Source organism: Aythya ferina, assembly GCF_964211825.1.
Source record: "Aythya ferina genome assembly, chromosome: Z".
Taxonomy (NCBI): Eukaryota; Metazoa; Chordata; class Aves; order Anseriformes; family Anatidae; genus Aythya; species Aythya ferina.
In genome coordinates, this window is record NC_140299.1 from 19096958 (window position 1) to 19122327 (window position 25370).

The 25370-nt window shown below is 41.5% G+C and overlaps 1 long non-coding RNA gene across 1 annotated transcript in view; it reads left to right on the forward strand.

The window, feature by feature from the left end:
- Window positions 1-1430: 1430 nt before the first annotated feature.
- Window positions 1431-25370, forward strand: part of LOC311427439 — a 46596-nt gene continuing 22656 nt past the window's right edge. The window contains exons 1-4 of the long non-coding RNA XR_014687361.1: window positions 1431-1733; window positions 7660-7765; window positions 11741-11979; window positions 24371-24692. This is a non-coding gene — a long non-coding RNA (uncharacterized lncRNA). The remainder of the gene's footprint in view (window positions 1734-7659; window positions 7766-11740; window positions 11980-24370; window positions 24693-25370) is intronic.

The window sequence follows — 25370 nt, forward strand, 5'->3', positions numbered from 1 at the left end:
TTGCCTCAAGAACAAAATTCTTAGTGGATTGCACATGGGATGGGATCTTCCTCCTTCTGCATTACTGCAGGATTCAGCAGACCCAGAGCACTAGAGGCCAAAGGTTTTCTGTATAGATGGAGGAAATGCAATGCAATGCAAAGATGGGTGAAAAGTCTAACCATATGAATACCACAGAAATTAGTGGATACTGATGAGGTCAAAGATCAGTGGCTGTTTTGCTGTGCAGCAGTGCAGGTGTGCAGCCCAGCAAAGAGGGTAAAAACAGCAATTTTATTCTGGTAAGTACTGTTTCTTGCTGGGTTAATCAAACTTGTTAAGATGCCAGGAGCAATGGAGGGTTGTTTTAGTTTTACACATATATAAAAAGAGTATAATCAGTTAAAGCTGCCACTGTGCATACATTCTAATCAGGATGATTCCCTTCAACTCTTTATCAGTGAATGGCATTATTCATCACATGTAATCCTTCCGAGATTAAGAATCATTAGCTAATAAGCTATGCCTTGGTGGATCTGCAACATCTGCAGTTTCCTGGTCACAGAAATGTATTTGTCACAGTAAGTAAAGAGAGGAAACAGGCAACCCGTCCCCAGCTGAAAACCTTACGAACAGGGGGACCTCAGGGAGGAGGCCAGCTCTGCACACTGTTTTATCCCTTGCACAGGGAAAGGGTAGATGCTTAAAAATAATCTGCCGAGATCCTGGGTTTTAAAAGACAGCCCCCCCCAAAAAATAAACAAACAAAAACAACAAAAAAAACACAAACACAACACACTGCAATACTTGTGGATTTTCAAAGCAGAAAGGAAGGCACCTTGAGAGCAGCGAAGGCAGCTCACCCCTGTGAGCAGCTCGCCCCGCGCTCACCAGCCGCGTCTATCTCGTCACAACGGGTTTAATTGTGCATTGACACCAGCAGGCAGCGAGACGACAGGCGGCCCCAAGGAAGAGATTTATCCCCTCGTGCAGGGCAGTTTGATAAGAGACGTCGGCTCTGCGCGGCCGCACAATGGCTTTTTTATTTGTTTGCTTAATACTGGGCTGTTTCAGAAGCGTGCGCAGCTGAACCGGCAGGAGATGCAAACAGAGCGCGCTCGTTTGGGAATTACGGGGGTGGCGATGAACAGGAAAACAGCCCCTGTCTTCTTCACAGGGAAGTCAGCTGATAAACTGATCTGAAGGCAACGTATCTTCCTTCCTGTAAAACGCAATAACAGGCAGATCTTATGACCTTGGTGGCCCTCTGCCGCGTTGATTCCTGGCTGGGGAGGGGAAGGGGGAAGCTTTCCTTGGCAAGCGTCGCGTGGGCCCTGCATGAATCACGCGGCCACGCCGACAGCGCCAGCCAACAAAGCCGGCGCAGTGGGCCGCACCGCCCTCGGAGCAGGCCCCTGCACGGGGAGATAAGCTGCAGCAGCCCTTTCATCACACATCCGCTGTGGCCTTCCCGTTGCAGCCGCCGGCTGGGCCCGGAGGACAGGATGGGCAGAAAGAGAGAGCCAGGGGCTGTGGTGTCCTCTCCTGGGCAGGGCTTTCCCCGCGGCTCTGGGTGGAGGGCACGGAGCAGCACGCCGTTTGTGCCATCCCGCTGTGCGCGCTGCTTTTGCCCCAGCCGATCCCCTCTCTCCCCGCCTTGGCAGCGTGTGGCAGAGTAAACATCATAAAGAACATAAAAAAGAGTTTTCCTGAGTTTTTCCTCAAGTTCCCCGGCAACGGAAAGCTTTTTCAGGGTGAGGTTGTTTTTTTTTTTTTTTTTTTTTTTTTTTCCTTTGAGAAAACATTCCTCCCGCCCTTCTTCCTCCTCAAATAAAGCTGGCGAAATGTCAAGCCTTGTGCTCGAGGGCATTGCTCAGGGGTCCCACCAGGAAGCTCTGGCTGTAAGAGTTAATGCCTCAGTTCACTTGCCTGCTTTCCATCACACCCTGCCTGCAGCCCTTTTCCTCCCCTTGAATTAACTTTGCTTTCTCTTGCCCAGGTCGTTAAGGCTGACCCCTGCCACACAGGACTGGTGGCAGTGAGCAGGCATCAGGCCAGGCTTTCCTCCTGCATTGCACCTCAGAGAGCCCTTTGTATACATTCTATGTGAGTGTAAACCATGGCCATCTTGGATTTACTAGTATTTTACACTGTTACTTCTAAAAAAACTCATACATCCTCTAAAAGATTTGAGCAGGCTTCCACCTAATCCTCTCAGCATTTACTGCTGTTAAAATTTGTGCTGGTGGAGAACCAAGAGCCTAGGGCAGGGCCCAGCCTTATGAGGTGCTTCATGGAAAATGACAGTCCTGACTCAGGCTTCTGCCAGCCAAAAAGCAGCAGGAGTGACAAACAAGTCAGGACGGGGTGCAAGTAGGATGCACACCCTCAGTATGGCATGCAGATGTATCTTAGTCTCTCTGAGGCTTTACCATATATTATCCTTCTGGTTATGATGGGGAAATTGAGACAGAGCACTGAAGTGTCTGAGTTATTTTCCAATGAAAGAATGTGTCTGAGGTGTTGGGATAAGAATCCAGAAGAGATCCTGAGGTCTGTAATAAGACCATGGGTCAAGGATTTCCAAACCCAGATCTTCAAATCTCAGTAAGACTGTCCATGACTTGGCACAGAGCTGAGAGCAATGGTATTGGTTGCCACCACCAGTAGAGATATTTGGCACTCAAGGGTTGTGGACTGTAAATTAAATTGTGTATTAAATAGGAAGGAAAAAATATTTGATCATAACCAACTAGTGATATGTCCTCCTCAGGTGTCCAGTTGGAGAGGTTTAAAGTGTTTACCCTGCAATAGAGGTGAGCACATAAAATGCAAGTAGCATCCCTCTACCATCCATTCTGAGTCATGGTGCCCATCACTGGCATTCAGTACTGAGAAGCATTGCCACAAGTCAGATACAGCAACCTGTGAGGGCAAAATTCATCTGAGGTATCAGATGCAAGTCACATTTTCTGACCAGCCAGTGGTCAGTGGTCAACCTGCATGTGCTCTTCATAACTAGGAAACTTGGAAATGATCCCATATCTAGGTTATAACTTTAAATGGAGAAAAGAATATATTGCAAATTGTCTATTGGGCAGCACATTCACTGAGCAGTGGAAGTTCAGGTTCAAAATCCTGTCTCCTAAAATGGGCTCAATTAAAAGAGAAAAAAAAAAAAAGATGGATGTTTTCCCATTATGGAAATTTTGCCACTCTCACCCTTCTTCTTCTCTATCTGGAAGGGTGAAAGATTCCCATGTAGTCTCTCCAGGGCATTTCTCAGGAGAAAGCCATCCTCTCCTCCTTCTGTGATGCAGTTTAACTAATGCAAACACAGCACTAGCATGTCTGACCCCAGTAAATCTTTGCTCAGTTCAAGGCTTATTTTGGCAGAACTCAGTGTGGATCTGTTACGTGGACTCTGAAAATCACCCAATTCATCTGGTGTGGGTCAAATTAATGGCAGGGGACATGCTAACAGCTAAACTGTCATGGACTGCCTGATCCTATACCGTACCTTCTCATTGCCTAAATGAACACATCACAGCTATAGAAAAAGATGCTGCAGAAAGTCACCCATACTTTGGTCAAAGAGAAAATTAACTTTCTAACACAAGATATTCTATAGTGCGAATTTACCTTGGCTCTGAAAGCATTCACATTTTTTCATCTTTGAACATACAGCAAATTTCTCCTGAGATTACATTTCCTTACAGGGTGAGGTGGAGGGTAGGCAAGTGATGACTCATTAAGTTTATGCTGAATGCATTTCTAGTTTGAAACAATAGTACACAAAAGGTAAAAATGCCTAAGAAGAAGAAAGGGCTTTTTAATAGTATTAAAAAAAAAAAAAAAAGAAAAATAAAAAAAAAAAGAGGGAGAAGGGAGGAAGTCTTTTCCCTGCCCTCTTATTACTGCATAGTTGGGAAGGTTGAAGCCTGAATCTTTAACCCCCATAAAATTTCCATGTGAAAGAAATGAATTCATTTAAGACAGCTCCATCTTCCTACATGTTTCTTCAGCTGTAATAAAATTACTAACATATCCCAGTGATCTGCTTTAGGTTCCCTCACATCAAGTATTTTGTACTTTAGAGCCAAAAGAGAACAAGACTGCATATTTATATCAGACAGTTGTAAGGGCAACTATTTTAATTCCCGTTCATGTGCTCTGACCACAGAGGGATGATCATGCACATGTGTTGAGGGAGAAGCCTAAGTGTATCAATGGGCAATTTCTGTAAAGTGTGTCATTTCTCAGGACAGTTTGTACATACACGGGTGAAAGAAAACTTTGGCTTTACCTAGTGGCTCCCACTTACTTGCCCCAGTCAGGTAAATGGGAATGTTGTGTAAAATAACATGAAATAATATATGAAATAACATGAAAGGTAGTGTTTCTTCATGGTACATAGATCCATAGCTGGACAAGGGTTTTTAGGACAGAACCTCAGTTTATACAATGCTACATGATAATATATGGTAGACAAAACAGAAGCTTTGCATTGGGAATGGGCTAACATGCATGGACTGAGTGATGTGTAAAAGTGCATGCCATTTCAGCATACCCAACATCATCAGCTGTAAATTATGCACCTCCTTTTCCTGAGCCTTTATTCAGAGTGCATTTGCTCTGTGAGAGGCAGTGCCTTTTGGTGTTTATTTTTCAGGATCCAGCTCTAGGGGTCTACCTTGGTTTCACAGCCCTGAGATAGCAGTTTGGTATGAATAACAGCTCTCCTGCCTCAGGAGAGGGGAGTACAAGTGTGGACCTTATTTATTTTTTTCACCTCCCCCAAAAGGGAGTGAATTGCTGCTCAAGCAATTATATCATGTTGCATGCTTGTGGCCATGCTTCTCTTCCCAACACGTACCCTCTCTCTTGACTGTGGATCATTAGACACTCCAGACATCCTATACAGCCTCTGTACCGTAACACTCATGAGGTCTCTCATCAAGCAAACAAGCAAATTATCCATGACAGTCTTGGCCAAACTCCTGATAAAGGTTCTGAAACAGCGACACACGCACTTTTTATTCCTTGTAAAATCAGTCAGACTTACATTTTAAACTGGTAAGTGGCTGAAAGGAGAGATTTTCCTAGACTGGCAGGGTCCTGGGAAGAGGAGCTGTGGAGGGTCTCTTGGCTTTTATTTATTTATTTATTTATTTTAATATTATTATTATTTTTATTACTGAAAGACAGGGGGTTTCATGGAATCCTGTGGTAAATCATCAAATACATAGAAATATTTTTAAATAGCCTGTAAACAACTGGCAATCTCCTTACCCTCCTGGCTGTATTTAGCATCCTATATTCTCCCTTTCTGATTTTGCTAAGATGACAAGCCATTGCTAGAATGTGTTAAAATCAGTTTCAGGAATACATGAGGTGACTGATGTAATTGAGCATGATGCTTTGGCCTGGGAAATTCAAAACAAACAAACAAACAAACAACAACAACACAGTTTGCTGAAAAGCATGGCTAACAGGGCCACAGATTAGAAAGCAGCTGCTAAACCTACAAAGACAGTTCCATTAAAACCTCTCTAATTTGCACAGCATTAACTGGCACTCTGTATAAGTTACGCATCGTGCTCTCCACAAAGTCCTGAAAGGTTCCCCTGGTTTCCCAGCATTACAAACAGGGTTTCCTTGGTACAGTTTCTTGTACTTTAAGTGCTTTACAGAATTAATATCGTTTTGCACATAAGTGATCAAAATGTGTTCTGTGATTCATTACCTTTTCCTGTGTTTGCTCTTTTATGTCTCACTTTGCAAAAATATGCAGTTTGCCAGGGTTTTCCCACTCATTGGTACAAATTAAATGAAGCTTGGCTGTAGACATTCATTGATTTTAAGTCAGAACTGCCAACACAAGACATTTAAATATATTGAGCCAGGCCCACATTTTGTGTGAGTGACTGAAAAATAACCTTCCTCTCTCCCCCCCTCCCCTTCTTTTTATGTGCCTTTTGGATTTGGAAACCTCACCCAGCACTTGGGTCACATTTTCAAGCCTCTTTTCACAACAATGTGATGCTTTTGCAAAAAAAAAAAAAAAGGGGGGGGGGCGGGGGGGGGGGGGGGGGTGAAGAGAGAGACAAATGTCACTCCAAGATGTATTAGCAGGAATGCTGGGTATAAGACAAGAGAGGTAATTATTCTGCTCTACTTGGCACTGGTACAGCCTCGGCTGAAGTAGTGTGTCCAGTTTTGGGTGCTGCATTTTAAGATAACTGCAGACAAGCTGAAAAGAGAGCTAGTGAGCTGCATCAAGATGATAAGAAGTTTAGAAAACATGAACCTCTGAGAAAGGTTAAGAGAACTAGGACTGTTTAGTCTAGGAAGCAGAGACAGAAAGAAGATGATAACACTTCTGCAAATACATAAAAATTGTTTTAAAGAAGGCAGAAATCAATTTTCCCTTCTCTGCAGAGGGCAGGACATGAAGTAATTGGCTAATTCACCGCTTAGATTTAGATTAAGTCTTAGCAAAAAATCTGATTACAAACACAGTGTAGCATTGGAACAGGCTTTTCAGAAACAAGATCTCCTTTACAGGAGGTTTTCAAGCACAGATGAGGCAAACATCTGGCATGCATCATGCAGGCTGTGTGCAGCCCTACTCCCTTGCCCCGTGGGAATAACCTGCCAATGTGTCTTCCAGTTCCCCATTTCTGGAATTCTGTGGTTCTAAGAGTGAAGGCAAGGAGCAGACATTTAACAAGAAACAGAATAAAGTAAGTTGAGCCTGTAACACAGCTCTTTGCCTCCAGGCCTTGACTTTGCATGTAAAACATTTGGTACTGTGGGAATCATGGCAAAATATCACAAATCTGTAATATTCTGGAAAGCATGTGGTGACCCTTTGCTTGGACCTCATACATAGCACAGGCTACAGAATGTTCCTCCTTGGGCGTCTCATTGAACCCCATAATTTCTGATTGATCTAAACACATATATTATACAGATGTCCAATTTAGTTCTAAAAAGTCTTTGTTTCTTTCTCTAGCAAAAAAAAGATTCCACTACATTGCTTTCTGTGCTGCTCCAAAGGCTAATTATCTTCATTGCCAGAACTCTACAGCTTATTCATTGCCAGAAACCTACAGTTTACTCCCATGTATCCAGCTTCATCTGGCCCCTACTCAACCTCATTAAAGTTGCTTCTGCCAGCAGATGTTATTTGTATTTATAGACTTAGAGATGGTCGGGTTACCACCACATGGCCTTCTGATCAATAAGCTGAACAAAACTCTTTCAGCTCATCACAGTAAAACATTTTCAGTTTCTATAAAGACTCCTGTATTTCATATCTACCACCAGCAATGGATAAACACAGATGCATAGAGCCATGCAACAAACAATATAGGCCAGTGTGTGGCCTATTACCATACGAAGAGGCCACTTACATCTGCACATACTGTGAGCATGAAATGGAGTGCATAAGCAAAATATGCAATATAGATAACTTTTAATGTCATGCTCCCTACCACATAAATGGTCTCTCTCTCTCCTTCTCTTTGTTTCAGACATGCATGCATACCTATCCATTTGTTCTGGTTACAAGTAATGGTATGAATTACAGTTTTCCCCTAGTATTATGTATCAAATCAACTCAAACACAAATGTGAATGTTTGCTTATAGCCATAATTAAGTGGTCCATTTTCCAGACTTGCTGACTGTTCTTTGCTCCTGTGGAGGGATCAAGAGCTGTGGATACTTGGGATTGCTGGAAGTCAGACTGACAAACTAAATTTCTCAGCACTGATTAGAGAGGTAAATATGAAACAGAATATACTGAAGTTCTCTGTGTATGTATTTTCTTTCAGGAAAATACAGCAGTGCTAACAAGTCTGTTTCACTCAGAAGCTATGTTTCTCTTGTAGATTCAATATCCAACCTAAAAGCTTTCCTTCATGTCCTTGTCAACAAATCTTAGCCCAGAAGAACCCCTTTAATAAGGATCATGAGGCACTTTAGTCTTTGCTGATTAAGACCCTGGACAGAAGGTGAGGTTACTAACTAGGGCTAATGCTGAGAGTAATTTTCCTGCTGACATTTGTCAACTGTCTAGGAAATGAAATAAGACCACCATGGCATCTTAGAGGGTCTGGTAAGATGCTATTAGACAATTGTGCCTTTCAATATCTAGGATTGGCTCTTGCCAGATTTGAGCTAATTATCTGGAGACAGAGTTGGGCAAACACTTTGTTTGGAAAGTGTTTTGTCAGTTTTTTTTTTTTTTTTTTTTTTTTTTTTTTTTTTTTTGAGTGTGGTCCTCAGTTCCTCAGCTAAATAGAGCAGTTCTTGAACTGCAAATTATTTGCAAACATGTTAAATAAAATTAGATATTTTGTTGGACCTACTAATAAGATTGTAAGTTTCTTCTGCAACTGGGGCACAACAACCTCATGGAACACTACAGGCTGGGGGAAGAGTGGCTGGAAAGCTGCCCAGCAGAAAGAGACCTGGGGGTATTGGTCGACAGCCAGCTGAATGTGAGCCAGCCATGTGCTCAGGTGGCCAAGAAGGCCAACAGCATTCTGGCTTGGATCAGATATAGTGTGGCCAGCAGCACTGGAGAGGTGATTGTCCCCCTGTACTTGGTTCTTGAATGCTGTGCTCACTTTTGGGCCCCTTGCTACAAGAAGGGCATTGAGGCGCTGGAGCATGTCCAAAGAAGGGCAATGAAGCTGGTGAAGGGTCTAGAAAACAAGTCTTATGAGGAGCAGCTGAGGGAGATGGGGTTGTTTAGCCTGGAGAAATGGAGGCTCAAGGGAGAACTTATCATCCTCTTCAATTATCTTAAAGGAGGGTATAGGGAGGTAGGGATTGGTCTCTTTTCCCAAGCACCAACTGATAAGAGAAGAGGAAATGGCCTTAAATTACACTAGGAGAGGTTTAGGCTGGTTATTAAGAAATAATTCTTCACTGCAAGGGCCGTGACATATTGGAACAGGTGGCCCAGGGAAGTAGTTAAGGGAAGTAGTTGAGACTATCTCCCTGGAGGTCTTCAAAAACAGGTAGATGTGGTACTTAGTGACGTGTTTTATTGTTAGACTTTGCAGTGCTAGGGTAAAGGTTGGACCAGGTGGTCTTAGAAGTCTTTTCCAATCTAAATAATTCTATGATTCTATGATTCTCATTGTTGAAAAAATATAACTTTAAAATCATACACTGCTGGTACAAACACATAGGAGAGTGTGCTCAGTGTTTTTTTTTTTTTTTTTTTTTTTTTTTTTTTTCTCTCCATATCTCTGTAGATCTAGCCTAAGCATTCTTTGTTCCAGGGAATGTTTCCTGGAGTCAATGAATTCATTCAAACATTTGCAGAAAGTTAAAGGAATGAGAATTCACTTCAGAAATGTTAAGAAATGCACCTGAGAGCTATTAAAATCAATGGGAACCTTTTCATCTACAGATACAAGTTATTTCCAAAACTTCTACAAAACACCTGAAATCCTTCTGCTGAGCCTCAACTCACTTTCACAAAACAAAGTGCTAAACCGTTGACTTCACCCTCAGCACCAGGTCCAAGTATTGGGTATCAGTCATTAAGTGCTGGTTACACAGAAAATTGGGGCATGTCTCAAATTGTCAAGTCTGCTTGTGCAAACTCAATATTTATATTAATTGAGGTGAGAAGTGATTCACAGTCAGACAACTGCTGTTTCCTTTGTTCAGATCTGATTGGCAGAGCTGGATTATGCTGTGCAGTAACTGTCAAGACAAGACAGGACAAGTATCAGCCCTTCAACTTTAAACTGTTTGTTGAGATCTTTCATGACATAAACTTGTTTCACGCTCGTATAAATGACTTTTTTTTTTTAATTAAATAGTAACATTAAATGAGTGTGAAATGTTTTATTTAAAAAAACAAAAATGTTACCAAATACTTCAACAATGCTACTAGACATATGCCTTTCCTAGATCCACATTTCCCTAAAGTTATGCTGCTGGAAACCACAGACTGAGATTGGCTTCATTTCTCTATAATATATTGTCTGCAACTACCATGTACAAAAGACAAGGATTTTTAGGTGAAATCAGTAACACATGAGGGTCTGGATTATGCACTTGCACCATATATTGTTGGCAGAAACAATAAACACCTATATCAAGGCTAGTCAAGTATGAGTCACAAAGCAGAAAGACTGGTAATAACTTACAGTGCGTTCTTAGAAATTACTATAAAAGGATAGGGATGACATGAGGAAAAATTGAGCCTGAAGCCTTTTCTCTATTTAATCTCATCTGAATGAGCCTGGAATCAATGGAATTCAGTCCAAAGGACATGGTGTGCCTTATCAGGTGGTGATTACACCTTGGTGTTCTGCATATTGCTTGTACCTTTTGAACAAGTATGCCAAAAAACTTCAAGTTGCAGTATACCTAACAATCTCTTCCTTCATGATAAGCATTCGTAAGACAGCTCCGAAGACAACCACTAACTCCTAAAGACTCACAGAGCATCCATTGCTTACCTGTTTTTCAGAAATTATTCATATAATAAGTGTTTTAAAAGTGAAAGTGAACCCCAAAGTATGTAAGATAAGAGGGGCATGTCCAAGAAGTCAGTGTTTTTTCAACTGTTGAACCCTGCCCCACTCTATTTTTTTCCCTTTTCTTTTCCATGAGTAGCAAGGCTGACATCATATCTAGGCTGGGACCTCCACAAAAGACTTCAGAACTTCAGAGATTTCAGAAAACAGAGAGGAGAGGGGCTTACAATAAAAGACCACAAGCAAGGAACATAATTTGTCAAAGGAAGAAAAAAGACAAGTCTGAGAGTACTGGTAATAGCCTAGATATCTCACTCAACCACAGGTTAGGTGTCTGTCCACTCAACAGGCTTAGTTTTAATTTTACTCTTCTGTTTCACATTTCAGATGGTAGAAGGATGATGCTGGGTGTTGTTCTATCTAAGCTGGTTAGTTCATCCTCTGCCTAAAACCACAGTCTTCATGTTTCTCAAAGGTTTCTAGTGTTTCTAGTTTCTGCTTTACATCATATGGTTTTCTGCATCTGATGAAGTTTCAAGTAAACTCTTGAAACTTAATTCAAGAGGAGAAAGCTCTTAGGCTCATATAATGTGGCACCTAGTAAAAAGTGACTTAAGTCATTGGGAAAATAAACTGAAACAGAAGCAACTATTGAGGGAAGCAAATCATGATTCATGGTTTCTCTCCTAGATGTCACTGGAAATGACACTAAAAGACACTAAAACTAACCAAAAAACTCCAACAAATTCCTGGCTCCCTCAATTAGAACAAAAATAACAGTTCCAAATTACTGAAAAGTTGCTTTACTCTGAAAGCACCATTTAAAAACATTTGCAAAATGAATGGCTGTTGCTAGAGGGATCACTTGAAGCAAAAACATGGATCCCGTAATCCACCACTAGCTCTGTTCACAGGCATATAGAGGGTGGGGTTGGTCCAGCAGATGGAAAAAAAAAAACTTGTTTGTTTGTGTTTCTAAGGGAACCTCCACTCGTGTGTCATCACGTACTCTTGCACAGGGGCTTTAAGAATTTGTGCCTTGAGGCTAAAGGATGAATATTGTTGTTTTAAGTTGTAGATAGGAGAGGGATGATGTAGTTAAGTGCATAATGGTCAGTGCATGCAATATTCCTTTTCTTTATTTCCTAGTACTCTTAATACCAGGTGAGAGCTCTCGGGATATTTTTGTGTGTTATTTCTGAGATGCTGTATTAATAATGTTTGTTTTCTGATTTTCTTTTCCTTTAAGGTGAGGAGAAAGACAGATGCAAACTTGAAAAGAAAATTGCAAGCTCACCTGGAAACTAATTGCTTTTAGAGTGTTTGTCCTCTGATAAAGAAGTCTTTACAGGCTCTCTCATATTTTGAACAGAAAGACAGGCCTATTCAGCAGAGAATCAGAGAAGATCAACATACCCAGGAACTTGCAAAACAAGCCAAACGTTCAAGCACCCTGTGTTCCCAAAGCACACATCAGCTTCCATGTTTGTAAGTCAAGTAATCTTCTTACTTCTCCTACTTCGGGTAATTAATCATTTCTGCTTTTGTGAAGTCTCAGTCTTTATCAAAGTAACATATCCCATATGTTACTCTGATTGATCTTCCTAATACACTTAGCTGTCTTCAACTGCTTGGTTGTTGTTGTCCAGCTCCACAGACTTACTGTAACACAATAGTCCGAGCTCCTGCAAGCCAAGGCAATTTATTTATTTATTTATTTTAAAAAACGCTTTCCTTTTGTACTTAGAAGATTCCCATTGACTTCTAGTTAACGTGCTAGGAGCAAAGGCTGAATGAATGTGCAATAAGGACTGCAGGCATTGATTAGTACAAAGCAAAAAACAAAGACTAGTGGTCATTTACAAGAGGTTAAACACACATGTTGCACTCAGAAAGACTACTTTCAATTTATATTTCTCTAATAAATTGCTTTTGCAAGTGGAGAAAATCACAAAATTAAGGTTGGGCTCTGTTGTTGCTGGTGCCATACTGCACGGCAAGCAAAGCTTTAGAAAAGGTTTATGAAGGGGCTCTAGATTCCTGGCACAATGCAATGCATGTAAAGGTTATGGCTGGCTTCCTTCTGATAGGCACAAGCCCTGAGTGTGCAGACCCTTCCTCCCCAGGTTTCAGGGGCTCTCTCCTCAGTGCTAAACAAACATGCACAGGGTGGGGTGGGCATTGCAGATGTCCCAGCATCATTGTTCCAACTTTATTTGAAGTACCCTCTGCATTGCCATGGAGCTGTAAAAATGATTGCAGATGACTCAGCGATGTTTTCATGTTCTTTCTATAAAGTGAAATGCTGTTGACTTCCAGAAGACCCTTTACCTGCTCTGCTCTTTGGAAGAAAAAGAATAATGCTTTTTTTGTTCCCTGTGAAAATTTTCAGGGACGAAGAGAGCTGTTGAAGGCAACGTGGCACTCATGTAGCTTTTTGTCTCTGCTAATGTCAACTATGTATTCACTATAATCAGCCAGTGTGAAGGTTTCTCTGATGTGTATCAGAGAGACAGCTTACTCCACACTGCTCTGTTCCACTGGCTTCCAAATGACTTTCCTAGTAATCGTATTTGAAAGGACAATCATTTTTGCCTTGGATTAGTCTAAAAGCCTTTCCCTCATTAACCCATTTTTCCTCCCATGCCTGAGGCAGCCTAAGATGAAAAGGTACTGGATGTTTTCAATTATTTTTTTGCTCAGTACTTTATACACCACCTTCCTTGAAAGGATGGGGACGTCCCCAGCCCTGATACATTCAGCCCTTTGGTCCCCTTCCTCCCTTCATCTGGCAGTTATCAGCATTGTTGATTTTAAGGTAGCCTGCTGTGTTGCAGCTCTGCCTGCATTGCATCAGATGTGCAAGTGATTTTAAATGAAAATGAGCAAATCACTGCAGAGCCTCCCCAAGTGTGTGTAGAGGGAGTTGTATAACTGATTTAAAAATGAAAAGGAAAAAAAAAAAAAAAAAAAAAGAGAGAGAGAGAGATGGACTGCTGGCAAGAAGGGAAAAAATAAACCTAGGGCAAGAAGGAAGTGCTCAGAAGGCCAGAGAAAATGGTGCTTTAGTCATTGTGCATGAAGGGCTTTTAGGAAAAAAATCATCAGAAAACCAGCACTCGGGAACAGAGAGGCAGTGGTTTCATGCCATACACCAAGACTCATGCTAACACCGAGCGTTACTATTAAGAAAGGAGGAGGGTAATGGGGGAACAATGAGGCCATACCTGGAGAAAAATTGGATAAACTGGAAAAAAACAAAGGCAGTGAAGAAGAAGAGCCACAGAGAAATGGGGAAAAAGAAGTAAAATTAAATAGGAATAATGTGAAAAGGAAGAGAAAGGAAAATAAATTAAAAGGAGAATTTTTAAAGTGATGGATTTTACTTCAGATTTAATTTCTTCAACATGTATTACAAGGTTGGATTCCACACTAAAGTTTAACACAGGACTGTTGCTTTGAACTGCCATCCTTGGGAAAGATAACCTAAAATATGTAGATGAGATTCTCTGTCTTGTCCACTAACAAGCATAAACATCAGTCTTGGATCAAAGCAAACCAGTAAATGACTCAAAGTTTGGACTGTTGGGCTTGATTTGCTCCCAGCAAAGGGAACATGGCTGATACAGAAAATATTTCCTCCTGGAGTGACTCCATGGAAAGACTAAGTGCCAGGCACATACCAGGAGCACGGGATAGTGTAAGGGTTGCAATGTGCATTCTCAGTGCAGTCCTGAACAGTAGTCTCTGGATAAGTGCAAGTCCTGAGTCATGCTGTGAGCAATGTTTGAATAATTGACCAAACAGCCTGAAAAAGGATACCCTTTCCTTCAGAAGAAGGGATATTTTTCTTAATTTAAATATATATACAATATATATGAAAATGAATTAATATGCTATTGTAAAGATAAGTGTAAAGGTACAGATGTTTGAGTGAATTGTGAGGTTTCCTCTTGTGCACCATGTTAATTGGAAGTTATGTGGGTTATTTGGAAAACCAAGTTCAGCAAAATGCAGTTACATGTTAGCGCAGACCACCTTTGGACAAGACCATGGGCTATATTCATCCCTTATGACCAACCTTAAGCGGGTCATCATGGAATGGATCAACACTGCGGTGAAGTCTAATGAGCCACACAGAAAGGAAGGGCAATGTGGGGTGTACTGGTATTACTATGGGAAGTCTACAACCTTTGTCAGTCCTGGTTTTGTACTGGGGCTGTGCAGTTCAGAGATGAAAGCAACATCTGTTGCTCATGAAAGACTTAGGTTGTGGCATTAGTCACAACAAAGTAAGAAGTCTTGCACTGATTTTTGGCACAAATGCACTTTAAGGGAGTAGGGTACATTTTATTGCTTTTCTAAATGTGAAACAAAGCTTTGTGGCTGTGTTCCCTTTAAAGGAAAATCACCTTGCCATTGAAAGAAAATGTAGTCACATTACCATAGCTGTATTGATAATGTTTCCCAATTTAAGTGTTCCTGTACATTAAACACTTAAGCAAATTTACTGTTTACCCTGATATTGTTTTTATTTTTTTTTTCAGATGAAGTGAAATCAATACAAAAATGTGATATTTTTAGATTATTTTCTGTTGACAGTATTCCCTGTAAACATTAACTCATTATTTATCTATCCCAAGGAATGGTATGCATTGGAAGACAATCGCCTTGCAGAGGAATGTGACCTTGGCTAGTCTATAACAGCTAAAAAATGCCATCCCTCTGACGTTATATTGTTTTGATGGAAGGGAAAATTAGCTAACTTATTTGGAATAGTTGCAAAGAAATCTTCAGCTTCTTGAAAAATGAGTTCAGCTAACTTTTCGACTCTCTCTTTGGGAATGCTATTAATTTGTGGTTTCACAGTGTCTTTTACCTAAAAGTTTTTCTCAGACCATTAAGGAAACATTAATTATGGTTACAGCATTCTGAGGAGGGGGGAAGCAAATTTTACTAACTTAACTTTGGAAAGAGGCAGACTGATATTTAAGGGACTTAATGTAGCTGTGTGCAGTGAGTGCCAGAACTTCAAGAAATAAAATCTATAAATCCTTAACTTTATTCGACTTAGTAAACCACCTACATGTGCTCAAATAAAGTATGCTGAATGTTGAAAAGGCTACAGATGTGCCTCTCTTGTTCCACTAAGGCTGTACAGGCCTACTACATTCCCTTACCTCCAACATAAAACCCTTGCTGGCAGGTTTTCAGCATCTATTCCCTCAGCTGAGAATGCTGCAAATTCTCTGTACCTCCACACAGTAGGAGTTTCCAACTGATAATTTTCTGACACACAATGCTGGGCCATGGGTGTGCCTGTACCCAACCCTATCTTTGTCTCTGGGCTGTTGGCCCCATGTTGCAGCCCTGCCTCCTCTGCTCCTGACTGGGCTCCCTGGGAGACTCCAGACCTGATTTGTCACGTTGCTGCATGCAGGGCTGTAGATGGAAGCTATGACCAACACTAGGCTCTGGCCATGTGTTCAGGCACTATGGGACTGGTGGTGAGGGCATGTCCAGCTCTGGAGTCACCATCAGCACCTTACTTATCCCTCTTCTTGCAGCAGACCAGCAAAAGAGGCTTATGTGGCTGTCCTGACATTCTGTCTATGGCCTTTCTGCAACAAAGGATAGCTTCTCCCAGAGCATGGTGTCCCAAAAGCTGTCTGTGCCAGTCTGTCAGATGTCTGTTTTGGGACACCTGTTTGAGCACTGGGGAACATCCACTGGGATGTGAGTACACTTAGCCATTAAAACAGCCTTTACAGGAACATGGTGCATCCCCAAAGTTACATGTGGGCCTGAAGAAAATGTTACTATCAATGGCTACATACACATTTTACTTGGGGTAGGTGGGACATGAGGCAAAGCACGATGCATAACCAACTCTCATATATTGTTTTTGGAATAGCTGTTCTGGGCCATTTGGTTTGCCATAAATAATCCATGTCAGTTATACTCTCAGAAGTTCTCAGAATACAGCCATTAATATCACTCGCTTTGAAATCAGCAGAGGCACCTCTTTTAAGACATTGTTGGTACGTGGGTTTTGGGTACAGAGCCATAGCAAGGAGACTGACTATTGGAAGCACAGCTGAGATTTTCTTCCTAAAAGAACAGAAGCTTCTGGACATCCAGTTTTGAAAAGCACACTAGAATTATTAGGTTGAAAGGTAAATTTAGGGCAACATTTTAGTTGGAATAGAATGGCACTTTTGAAAAAAAAAAAAAAAAAAAAAAAGCCCAATTATTACCACTTGGCTTATTTAGGTTGATATCAGAGGGCTCACTCACAGCCCCTGAACTGGTAAAACCAAACTGATGGATGAACCCCCAGTGCTTGGGGACTCACTGGAGGTCTGAAATATGTATGAGGTAGACACCAGGTTTCAGCACAAACTGCTCCCCCCTTCTATATCTATTCCCAGAGCTCTGCAGCCTGCGCTGATGATGATACAGGCTTGGGAACCTAACTGCCAGCTCCTAATTTGGACCCACAAGCCATGGTATGCCTGCCTGTGTAGTGTCAGCTTAGCCATCACAACCTTGTCCCCACTGCTACAGAGCACTCACCATTCCTTCTTTACAGAAATGCATGTCTTAGGAGAATTGCATGTCTTTTTCTGTAGTCTTTGGAAAGTAAACAGATATAAGTGGAAGGTGTCTCTGCCCATGGCAGGGTGGGTTGGGAAGAGGTGATGTTTAGGGTCCCTTCCAACCCAAAGCATTCTAGGAATCTGTTATAACCGTTGGCCTGTCACATCTGGCATTTAAACATAGAAAAAGATACCTCCCCCTTCTGCTACTTTTTCTAGTACTTGCAGATGAAGTAACCACACCTTTTCCTCACTAGAACTCACTTCCTCACTGTGTCACTCCTGTGGTTTCCTTATATTTGTATATTTCTGCCTGAAATCATGCTATCTTGGGTGAGGAGACTTATTTGGTACTAGCTTATAAAAAGCCTGAACCATCCTTTCCCCAGCTCTCTGAAAGTTAAATCATTTTCCTGCAATGTTCTTCATTGTGTATTCCACACATAAGGCTATTTTTTTTTCTCATCATAAAGAGTCATTTAGGTCTTCAAATTCACATGGTTGAGTTTTAGTCTCTAAATCAGTTACATATGCATCAAATTCAAATTTGATTTAAATTATTCTTGACTGCATGTTGGAAAACAAAACAAGACACTGAGAAGAAGAATCTCTCTCACTCTTCCCCATCTCTGTCTCTTCCTGTCTGCTTCTCCCCAAAACAGGGCTTATTAACTTTTTCCATCAGATTTTCATATCAGAATTTATTTATATCAAATTTTTATCTTCTATTGGTTTCTCTGTCAAGTATTATGACATTGCAATATTGCTGAGCTTGATTCTAGTCTGTGAGTCTTCAGAAAATAAATTTAAACTGCAAGCATTTCAAATTATTCTCTAAATGGATACTATTTTTTGCAAGCTCCTCTTGCAAATCAGAAGATTTACAGACTCCAAGAGCTGTATGCTTCTGTCATACATATTGATTAATGAGTGCCAAGTAGAAGGGTAATTACTGGAGCTACAATTTTTGTTGCAAGGCTGGAAAAATATTGTCACAACAAACCCAAAATTCATCTGGAATTTGTCAGAGTGAAAATATCCATCAAATTTCATTCTTATGTCTACTTCTCCCCCAAAATGTAGTTCATTTAATTTCCTATTTTTCAATATTTTCCTAACCTTTATTTTAAAATCAAGATTAAAATGCAAAAACAAAACAAAATGAAAAGTTGAAAGATCATAATTAAAAATGTGAAAACATAATATTCATCCAACAATTTCTCTTGTTCCCATATCAGGATTGCTGAAAGAAAAGACGCTACATTTATAATTGTATGCATATCGAGACATCTAGTTTAATCAGTTGAAGGGCTTTAAAGCTGTAAAATACCACCAAATTCTGCTTTGACTTAGAGCTCAAGTCATTGTTGGTGAAAATGAACACAAAATTAAATGATCTGTGTGGATGAGAAAGCATGCCCAGCAGGCCACATCTGGGTGTTCATGGCACAGTTAAGCTTACACTAGGGTTACAACATCTGATGAGCATACCTTTAACCTCATACCAGCCCACAGACAGAGGCAGCCTTAGCATGAAACCCACACTGCAATTTGCATCAATTAGCCATGATGCTGACAAGATTTGTCAAGAAGCCACAGTCTGAACTTACTTGGAGAGTGAGTTCTTACTACTCATCAAGGTGGCCCCAAGAGGGCTGGCAAAGCAGAAAGTTCTTCAGTGGAGAAGCCTCTATGTCTGCTCCTTTCTGCATTAAACAAAGATGAATGCCTTCTAGGCAAGAGGCTGTAAGTTGTATATGTGCATCCTCTAAATATTTTAGTGAATATGATTTCTGCTGTACATCCCACCTTATGAGGATATTGCAGATAATTTGCAGAAATGAGATTTCAGGGTAAGAGTCATGAACATGTACTACTGAAACCCGATCATCAGACTGCTGCTTATCCAATCAGGACATATAACAGGATCGTGTGATCTGAACAGCTTGCTTTTCAGTACTCCCAGAGAGCCAGTTACAGAAATAGCTATGACTTAACAGCCATTTGCCACAAACCTCTTAGTCAGTAATTTAAATACCAATCTAATTAGTGAAAATCAATACCTGTACAGAAAGGTAACAATCACAAAATTAAGATTTTCCTACAATATATTTGGCCAACACAAATCCCTATTACTGAACCACTGTAGTTGTCTTTTCCCTTCAGGCTAGTTGCTTGCTAATTACAAGCTGACCTGACCTTGAGGTATAGAAACTAATGGCAACATTGACACAATAGCTAACAGAGGTACGCAGGGTGGAGCATCACAAGCCAACAGAGCTAGTGTTATTACTCAGCGATCACATCTTCAGCCTGTTGTCCTAACTGCAAGTGAGCTCTGGCACCTCTGTGCCAAAAGCAGCTCCTGCTGTTTATTGATCGAGCTTCTACTTTGGCCACAGATGAGAAAGCATTGGAAATTACCTGGCTGAGGTAGTGTTTCATTAGCTGGTGGAAGTTAAATGCAAATCTCTCAGTTCAACCACCAACCTGCCAAACTCCTCATGCAGCTTCAGGTGTTCTTTTCTCTCAAATGTGACCTTTATTTATGTCAAAGTAACAAGCAGGGCTGCCTACTACCATGACTCAGAGAAAAAACCAGGATCTCACTCAGATGTGCCCAGAAAGTGTTACCTAAGCCTTATTAGAGGAAGCCTTAGCTCTTATTATCTGTGACCACAGACTGATCCAGTGGCATCAGATGCTGCCTAAAGAAATGGTTATTAGTGAATGCTGTGCCTGTCTGCCCTTTGACCTGTATGTCTGCAGGTCATTGCTGGCCAAGCTGTTGTGCAGGTGATTATAGAATTACAGAATGGCTTGGGTTGAAAGGGGCCTTAAAGACCATGCAGTTCTAACCCCCTGCCATGGGCAGGGACACCTCCCACCAGCCCAGGTTGCCTGAAGCCCCATCCAGCCTGGCCTTGAACACCTCCAGGCATGGGGCATCCATAGCTTCTCTGGGCAGCCTGTGCTACTGCCTCACCACCCTAAAGATGAGAGATATTTTCCTGCAGAGAGCCAAAACATGAAGTCAGGCTTTGTGAGTGAGCCCTGCTGGGAGAGGAAGCTCTGTGCTACATGTCCTGCCCATTGACCCAGCACCACGTTGCCCAGACCCTGCAGGGGACTCTCCCTTTTGACACCCACCCACAGCAAGGAACATCACAGTGGGGTGCTTGGGGAGGGAAGAGCCCAGCGGAGCTGCAGAGATGCAGGGAGGGACCAGGAGCCAGGACAGCCCCACGGGTTCCCGCCCTCCTCCTGGGGGATGTCCTGCTCTACGTGCAGATCCGCAGGAGAGGGGAGCCAAAGGCTTTGCTTGCTTTTGAAAGGGGGTGGGAGTTTGGCATGCTCCAGGGAACAACTGGCTTTGGAGATGTCCTTTTCTGGCTTTTCCTGCACGAGGGAGAGAGTTAGGCCACTTCCTTGTTTATAGAAAACTCTTGTTTCAGCCTTCTTCTGTACAAACAAAGAATTATGACAAAATATAAGGTGTCATGGAAACTTGCTTTTGAAAGATGAATTCCTGAAGCTTTAATAAGAATTGGACTACATTTCCAGTTATTGGGGCTAAACCTTTCTCTCAGCTGCCTCACATAAATCCGGTGTAGCTATCCAGTGTAAGTGGAGTTATCTCAGATATCTCTAGAGCAACAGGAAAAGACATCTGATTACATTCAGATCTGCAGCATTTCCCTAATATCTTTCAGTTGCACTTAAATTACTTTTCTAGCAGTTAACAGGATGGATGTTGCTCAGGGAGTGATCAGTCTGTAAATATTTTCTTTGTTAAACAGAAATACCAGCCCCAGTCCTGTCCCCTGGGAATGTGGCACTGACAGGTGTTAGGGTTCAAAGATCAGAAAACAATAGTGTTCACTTTGGAATGGACATGGGTTCCTGACCTGCACTGTGGAGAGTGGAAAATTTACTCATCAAAGCCCTGGGAAATTAAACACCCCCTGGTCTTTGGACTTTTTCATACTGTATTAGTTTTTCTTCATGAGGTTTACGTATTGCTTGTTTTGAAGCAGGTCAGAAGATTTTGTTATGGGTATTGCACCACGTAACTTTTTTTTTTTTCTTTTTTTTTTTTTTTCTGTGGGATTACTGTGGAACAGAAATGTTCAGATCCTCAACAGTTAACATCCCAAAGAGCTGTATTGACAAGCTTGGAAGGCTGTGTGTGTGCACATGTGTGTGGCGAGCTGTCATTCTGTATTAAGATAATACATGTGGTTTTTTTCTCCTTAATCCTGTTCTTGTTGCATATTTATGGCCATCTGCCTGTACTTATGCAGTGGAGCCCTGTTCTGTGATATCAATATTATGATAACTCTGATAGATGACCATTCCATACATCATTAGAAGAGGGCAATCCTCTCGAAGTGAGAACTGCATTGCCTGGCCATCTCTGTTGCAGGCATTATATTTGCCCTCCAGCTCTTCCAGTTCTGCCAAAGGAGCAGAATTATGTGTGATTTGTACATTCCTGTGTGACAACTTCAGGCACCTCACGTGCCTGTACATTAAGTACAACCTATATTTATCCCCAGATAAAGTCTTTGTTTTTCAAGTCACCAGTATTTCTTTATCTGCATATGGAGTTTTGTCTTTTCCGTTGCAAGTGGCTCATCATACTCCTCTGTTGCAGGGATAGAGAAGCCTGAAAGTTGAGTGTGTGTATTTGTGTGTGGGGGTGAGCAGGCAATGTTCCCACCGGCTCTAAAAAGAGTACTCACATTCTGTACATAGTCCAAACTTGCCTCCTTCCTGGCCTTTATTTGCAATTCAAACAACAACAATAATAAGACAAACTGCAGCCAGAGTTTTCTCTCCAAACTTGGCTGGGGTTCTTCTGCATGGATCTCCTCTGTCCGAGCCGCTTGTTTGTTCTCTTTCAAAGAAACGAACTCTTCTCACATCTTAGCTGGAGCTAACAAGATCCACCTGCCAGCAAGATGCAGCCCTGTATTTTTATGCAGGATCCAAGTAGCTGGATGCAGTAAGACTAAACAAAGTTGCTCACTTTGTACAGGGAGTGGGGAAAGGCTATCCAGTTACAGGGTTGTGTCCAGATCCTGTGTCCACATCTTAAGGGGAAAGGAAAAAATCGGGATCAGCAGGAAGAATGGCTGAGGTTACCTTAGTTATGAAGTTATGAAGGGCAAATCAAACGATTTAGCTTATCAAAGAGAACTTAAGCAGGTGACTGATCAGTTTGCATGTTATCATACAGAGAGGGTATCAGCTACTATGGAGATATTTAATCAGGCAGAGGCTTAAGAAGACTTAATGTCTAGGTGTTGAGGCTAGATGGATTTACACTGGGAAAAAAGTGCATATTTTTTAATGGTGGGATTAATGTGCTTTCAGGCTAATTCTCTAAGATGTGTGGTTAATGCCCTATCATATGAAATCTTTTATCCACTTGAGAAGCTGTGCATCTTCATGAGGAAATTCCTGAGAAAAAGATGTATAGAAAGTAGAAATGAAAACTCTACAGCTCAGAAGTAGTTCCTTGCCTTTGAAATGACAGCTGGTCCTCCCTATCTTGCTGCCAGGATAGGTCTTATGGAATATCAAACAGGCAATATGACATTGTTCCTTTATTCCAGCCCAGGGCTGGTATTTTGTTGCTGATCCCACTCATTAGCCATATCATACTTCTGACTCTGGGACAAAGGCGCTGAGGTCAATATGTTAATATGCTTCAAGGAGAGGTGCCCCAATGCTGCCCCCATTTTAAGCATGGTTCAGAAGTGAGCATTCCCAGAAAACACCAAAGAAAGATCAAAGGTCTTCCTTATCAGCTGGAGTGCTCGGTGGCTTGTGTTAGCTTTTTACAACATTGTCCCAACACAGATGAGGGATGAAGTGACAGGTCCTGTCATTGTGCCCAGGAATTTTCACTCCGTGATCAGAGTTTTGACACACAATGTGGACAAAGCAGTAGGGAATGAGGGTGCTGTGTGCACTCACCCTCTTTCTGTGGGATTCATTTATTTTCCCCTTGAAATAAATAAATAAATACATACATACATACATACATAAAAATCTCACTTTACATTAGGTATCATTGCCATAGCAGATGTCCTGGACATTATTTTGTGGTCCAGCAGAAAGACACGAAGCCTGCAGGAGTCAGGATTTCTGCAAGTGATTCCTTGCTGACTGGGGGGACTCTGCAGAACAGGGAATTCTCTTCCCGTAAAAAAGGCTGTTTATTTCACATTAAGTTTTAATTTAGCAGAACAATTGCTTGCTTTCTTCAGAGCAGGAGAACATGTTCCATGAACAAAGACTGTCTATAACCATTAACTTTGGCCCCACTAAGCAAGAGGTCAGGTTTATTTTCCATATGCTGTGCCTGCCAGACCCTTTTTTCTCTTGTTCCATTCTACTGCTTTTCATCAGGTCACTCTTATTATAATTCATCCGTGAAAAAAGAAGGAAGAAAAAAAAATCATTCCTTTAAAGTAAAGTTAATTCAAACATAAACATGCAAGAAGTAAATCAAAAAATAACGACCGAATTTAGGAATGAGCTTCTTTCTTTAACCAAGCAGCACATGTCCCACAGCTATAACAGGACAAGACCAAATACTTTTTTGAGACCCCTGCAATTAACAACAACAAAATGTGACAGTTTTAAAGGACAGAGAAATTCTGATTAGAATTAGCTACAACTTGTTTTCAAAAGAGTGTAATCACAGACAAGGGAGGGACGGGGGGAGTAATTCAAGATACATGTGACCAAATTTTGCTCTGAGCAGCCGAGATTTTGGCATTACATCAAAAGACTAGTCCATTAATCACATTTGAAATAGTCTTTGCTTTTAGGTTTTCCTTTTCTGATGAGCAAGGGAGAAGACCCAAGAATATTTTGTCAATGACAAAGATATAAAGTCCCACATGCAGTTTCACTTAGTGAAAGAAATCCCACAGACAGACTGACAAATTTATTTGTGTCCAGAGAGATCTGCTTGTAAGATTCCTGAGAAAACCTGTGGAAGGAGATATTATGTTACACTGCTGTGTCTTCCAAAACTCAGTGAAGAAGAAGCTGGGCCAGTTTTGGTGTCCAGGGCACATGAATAGCAGTCCTAATTCAGAGGAAGGACACCAGAGCTCGCCTTAACTCCAAAACTCCCTGCAATTAAGAGAACATGACATCTCAGAAATGCTCATGGAAGTGGGTCTAGGGAGTTGGCTGCTTAACTGAGACCTGGGCAGGCTCCAAGATCTGATGCTTTTGAGTTGTCATCTGCTCTGTAGCATTCCCCGGAGTGACAAACATCCATCAGTGGGCATGAAAATGTGTTCAACTGAGGTGCTGACTGAAGTCTTTTAATCTGGCTGAGGGACAGCCATGGCAAGTGGCACTACTCTCAGCAGAGGGAAGGATCTGGACCTGGAGAGAGGAAGATAAGTGAAAGGCAAAGAAAGTCCAGCTGCTGTTTTAGGCACTTGAGCTCACCTGGATGAAGAAACACTGCACTTCCATGCTGGAGAATAATTCAGCTCATCTAAACCACGAGAAAAGCCACAGAGAGAAAGCTGGCATGATGAAAGGCGAGGTGCCCATCACTAAATCAAGGTATAGCTGTGACATTGAGAGTGGGTTTTTTTGTTTTGTTTTGTTTTGTTTTGTTTTTTTCAACAAATAAACTATGGAACCCCAACTCACATCTTCCCCTGTGGAAACACATTGCCCTCAGCCATGAGCCTGTTTTTCCCAAGTTCAGTTTATTTTATTTATTTATTTTTTTGTGTGTCTGTTTCTGCACTTCATTTGCAGTTTCTCTGAAGAGGATGTTAACATACACATGCACACGAAGTGGAAAAAATAAATGTTTTGCTTTCTGGAAACCCCATGGCTAAGAACAGCTAAAATGTCAGCTGCCAGTTTATTTAGACATGACAAGGCGTATTGCTAGACATGGGACACAGCTGAGACCAATTCTGTTCTTTCTCATTATTATGTAAAGGTCTTTTGGAAAAAATAAATAAATTAATAAATAAAAATTGGCAGGCATTGGACTGCGGAGGCCTACCATATCTAGAGCCAGTCTTCTCTTGTTATTTTCTTTCCATCATTAGGATTACTTTTCCTTCCCTCTGAGAACCAATGTTACTCAAAAGGTTTGGAGGGAAGGCAGAAGTCTGTCTGGTCCTTGGTCAGCCCATGTCCCCAAACCCACCTGAAGCAGAAACTCCCTGTGTTCCCTTGAACAGAGAGAAGGTAACTTGATCTCAGCTTTCTCTGCTCCTTGCC